The sequence below is a fragment of the Acomys russatus genome, chromosome 19 (genome assembly GCF_903995435.1).
Source record: "Acomys russatus chromosome 19, mAcoRus1.1, whole genome shotgun sequence".
Lineage (NCBI taxonomy): Eukaryota > Metazoa > Chordata > Mammalia > Rodentia > Muridae > Acomys > Acomys russatus.
Window position 1 is genome coordinate 7,345,254 of NC_067155.1, and position 5,010 is coordinate 7,350,263.

The 5,010-nt window shown below is 48.6% G+C and overlaps 1 protein-coding gene across 3 annotated transcripts in view; it reads left to right on the forward strand.

Moving 5' to 3' along the window:
• Positions 1-5,010, forward strand: part of Rpl28 (ribosomal protein L28) — a 249,835-nt gene that overhangs the window by 148,597 nt on the left and 96,228 nt on the right. The window lies entirely within an intron of this gene.

A 5,010-nucleotide genomic window follows, 5' to 3' on the forward strand; every position in this document is an offset into this window, starting at 1 on the left:
GCTCCTCCAAAGGTCCTGAGTTCAATTCCCAGCAACCACGTGGTGGCTCCCAGTCATCTATATGTATGCCTGGAGTGTAGGCATACATACAGGCAAAGCACTGTGTACATAATAATAAATAAATATTTTAAAAATGTATTTATTTATTGTTTTTGTTGTTGTTTTTGTTTTTTGAGACAGGGTTTCTCTGTGTAGCCTTGGCTGTCCTGGACTCGCTTTGTAGACCAGGCTGGCCTCGAACTCACAGCAGTCCACCTGCCTCTGCCTCCTGAGTGCTGGGATTACAGGCGTGCGCCACCACGCCCAGCGCAGGAGTCCTGCTTTAGGCCTTTGGTACAAAGCTGTTTCCCATCCCTTCAGCAGCTTCTAGAAGCTACCCTGATCCCTTAGCTTGTGGCTACGCTCCTTTGGCCTCTGCTTGCACTGTCTCATCACCTTGGCTGCCTCTCATTCCCCATCATCCTTCTTACAAGGATCCCGGGATTTCCCACACCCGCCAAGACATACTGAGAGCAGGTAGTGGTAGCGCATACTTTGAACTCAGCACTCAGGATGCAGATGCAGTCAAACCTCTGTGAATTCGAGGGCAGCCTCATCTGTTTAGCAAGTCCCAGGCCAACCAAGGCTATATGTAAGGCCCTATCACTCACCCCCCCCCCCCCCCCCCGCCCCGCAAAAAAAAAAAAATCCCTAACTGAATCTCATCTTCAAAATTTCTTTTGGCGTTAAGGTCACATATTCACAAGGTGTGAGAGTTGGAACTAGAATGTATGGGTCTATGTATAGTGGATGTGTGTGCAATAATATTATATAATGTAACAGAATATAAATTACATATAACATATATATAATACATATACACACAATGTTGATAGCCTAGATGAAAGCTCCCATACATACTACGAAAGTCACAGTATGATACATAAATTACATACATAAATATGTAACCCTATATATAACCTATAAGGAATGAGATCATATAATTTTTCCACCTCTACTAAGACACTCCAGAGTAAAAGGGGCCCTATAAATAATAGCATGTACCTGTAATCGTAGCACTTAAGAGGAAGAGAAATTCAAGATTAGCCCAGCTATATAGTAAGTTCAAGACCAGCCTGGGCTACAGAGATCCTGTTTCAAAAAGAAAAAAAAACAAGCAAACAGGCCAGGCGTGGTGGCGCACGCCTTTAATCCCAGCGCTCGGGAGGCAGAGGCAGGCGGATTGATGTGAGTTCGAGGCCAGCCTGGTCTACAAAGCAAGTCCGTGATAGCCAAGGCTTCACAGAAAAACCCTGTCTCGAGAAAAAAAAAAAAAAAAGTCGAGGTGGCGCGGGGGGGGGGGGGGGGGGGGGGGGGGGGGAGCCGTAGGGGTAGGCGGGTCAAGTGAGATGGCTCAGCAGTTAAGAGCACTGACTGCTCTTCCAGAGGTTCTGAGTTCAATTCCCAGCAACCACATGGTGGCTCACAAACATCTATAATAGGATCTGATGCCCTCTTCTGGCGGGCAGGTGTACATGCAGGCAGAGCACTCGTAAAAAAAAAAAATACATAAAAATTTTTTTTTATTTAAAAATAAGCCAAGTAGTGGTGGCACATGGCTTTAATCCTAGTACTTGGGAGGCAGAGAAAAAGGCAGATCGCTGAGTTTGATTCCAGCCTGGTCCACATAGTGAGCTTCAGGACATCCAAGGGAAACTCTGTCTCAAAAAACAAACAAACAGAGGTGGTACATGCCTGTAATCCCAGCACTCAGAGGCAGGCAGATCTCTGTGAGTTTGAGGCCATCCTGCTCTACAAAATGAGTCCAGGACAGGCAAGGCTACATAGACAAACCCTGTCTTTGTTTGTTTGTTTGTTTGTTTGTTTCTTTTGTTTTGTTTTGTTTTTCAAGACAGGGTTTCTCTGTATAGCCTTGGCTGTCGTGGACTCACTTTGTTGACCAGGCTGGCCTTGAACTCACATCTATCCACCAGCCTCTGCCTCCCGAGTGCTGGGATTAAAGGCGGGCGCCACCACCATGCCTGGTGACAAACCCTGCCTTGAAAAAAAAAAATTAAAATATAAAACACCAAACCAAACCAAACAAAACAAAACACCCCACAACCAACCAACCAAACCAAGACTAAGAAATAAAGAAATAAAAACCCAAGGAGGACAGCTCCTGAGGAATGACACTAGAGGTTGGTCTTTGGTTTTTGTTTTTTGTTTTTTTTTTTTGAAACAGGGTTTGATTATGTAGCTCTGGTTGTCTTGGACCTAGCTCTGTCCACCAGGCTGGCCTTGAACTCATAGGGATCCACCTGCCTCTACCTCCCAAGTGCTGGGGTTAAAAAGGCGTGCGCCAACACTGCCACTGCCTCTCAGCAACATATATGTTTAAAACAGATGAAAATTGGGGATGGAGAGATAGCTCAGTGGTTAAGAGCTCCACCTGTTCTTCCAAAGGTCCTGAGTTCAATTCCCAGCAACCACATGGTGGCTCACAACCATCTATAATGTGATCTAATGCCCTCTTCTGGCCTGCAGGTGTACATGAAGGCAGAGCACTGTATACATAATAATAAATAAATAAATCTTTAAAAAAAAAAACAGGCGAAAATTTAATTACAGAATATCAGACATAAACCAAAGGCCCTATGCAGGTGCTTTTCTTGCCTTCCTCTTTGCCTTTGCTCACGCTGGACACTTGGGCCTCCTCAGTGTTGCTAAGATACGACCCAGCATACTCCTGCATCAGGACCTCAACAGTTCTCTGTCCCCACCTAGACCACTCCTTGCCTTTTGTCTGCATGATTTCTTTTACACCCCAGCCATCTTACCTAATTAATACCTGCGTCTAGAAACATTTTCCAGAAGAAATGGATCAACAAGCAAGAGTCCTTGTTCTTCAAGGACCTAGTTCAGTTCCCAGAAGCCACTCTGGGTGGCTTCCATCTTCCTAGAACTCCAACTCCAGGCTGTCCAACATCCTCCCCTGACTTCCAAGGGCACCCAAATGCACACGCTCATGAACGCACACGCCTTTGTCTTCTTCAATCAGCTGCTGTCTCCACTGTCATGGAGCTCTGCCGGGAAGGAATTTCATTTTTTAAAAAAAAATTTTTTTTGTTTTGTTTTTTTTTTTTTTTGAAACAGGGTTTCTCTGTGTAAGCTTGGCTGTCCCGGACTCACTTTGTAGACCAGGCTGGCCTCGAACTCACAGCGATGAGCCTGCCTCTGCCTCCCGAGTGCTGGGATTAAAGGCGTGCGCCACCACGCCTGGCCGAATTTTGTTAATTTAGCACCCTGCTATATAGCCTTACCATTCAGAAAAGTATATATCTTAGCCTTGATAGAGATTGCTAGAATGAAGATGGTTGAATAGGCTTACCTACTTTTCGAGGCAGGGTTTCTCTGTGCAGCTTTGGCTATCCTAGACTCACATTGGAGACCACGCTGGTCTCGGAGCTCACAGCAATCCTCCTGCCTCCCGCGTGCACCACCACGCCCAGTTTATAGAGAAGTCTAATAGGGACTAGATTCCACTCAGATCTATGGTGCTCCCCTGGGGTGTGTGGGTATACCCAGGCCTACATGAAGTTTGCAGGACTTAACAAGCAAAGACTACAAACAACCTGTGTCGGTATCGATCTGCTTTACCCATCTAGGTATATGAGGCATTAAAGCATGGTGGCACAGGATTGACTTAAGACAATTTTAAATGAATTTAAAAATTTTATTTTATGTGTATGAGTGCTTGGCTATGCATATGTCTGTGTAACTACATGTGCACTTGGTGCCCCGGAGCCAGAGTCCCCTGAAGACTGGAGTTATATACGGCCATGAACTGCCAAGTGGATGCTGAGAATCAGATCTGGGTCCTCCAGAAGCAGCCTGGTGCTCTTACTTAGCTGCTGAGTCATCTCTCCGGGACTGTAAACCCGCACTTGAGAGGCAGAGGCAGGAGGATCAGGAGTTCAAGGTCATCTTCAACCCCGGGATGTTGAAGTCAGCCCGGGCTAGACTCTGCCTTAAAAACAATAGCAGGATATGGAGCCCTGATAATAGCGCGGGGGGGGGGGGGGGGGGGGATACTTTGCCCAAGGAGAACGGAGTGCCGACCTTAGAGGACACAGAGAAATAAATCACACTAGAGAAATAACTCCCCAAAGCCCTTCCCTTTTCTATCTCAGTCTCCTTTATCCTGTGCCCGCCCCCCTCATCCCCCATGCAAACCGTACAGTCTGTTCCCATCGAAGTGGAGCGTCTTTCCCTCCTCCTGGACCCCTGACAGTTCTTGTTTCTCTTTGTGCCCCTGTCCCTACATCTTCCTTTGCGTTTCTGTCTCCTCATCCTATCTGGTTGGTTGTCTACTATCCCTGTCTGCCCTTTTCAGCTCTTGTGTGTGTGGGGTGGGGGGGTGGGAGGTGGTGGGGGCGCGTTCTCACATAGTCCAGGTTGTCCTCAAATGCACTAGATAGCTGGATTGGCCTTGAACTCAGAATTCTCCTTCCTTTCTTCCCTTCCTCTGTCCTTTCCTGCGGCCTGTCTCTCCTCCGCCCAGTCTCTGCTACTCTGCATCTTCCCATCTACCAATGCATGCCAGTCAGACTTCTCTTTGTGCCTCCATCTCTGCCTGTCTTCTGGTCCTGTCCCTCTCTCCATCCTTTCAGTCAACCCTCTCTCCTCCAGCATCCTTCCATCCATCCCTGCATCCTCCCACCTCTTCTCCATCAGTCCAGCTTTCAGGCCCGCCCCCTGCCACTCCCCCTCCCCTCTCCGAAAGGGTTAACTGTGGGGAAGGGCCGGGAGTCCCCGGATGGTGATGTCAGCGTGCCGGAGAGAAAGAACGAGGTGGCGGGGGGGAGGCGGAGAGGAGGAGGAGGCGGAGGAGAGAGGGCGCGTGGGGGGGCGGGGGGGATCTCGGCCTGCAGCATCCGCTGGCCCCGCACTTCAGACCCCCCCTGCAGGGGGAGGCACAGGAAGGGGGGGGCCGGCCAGGGACGGGCTGGGGAGGGGGGGCCGTGCAGC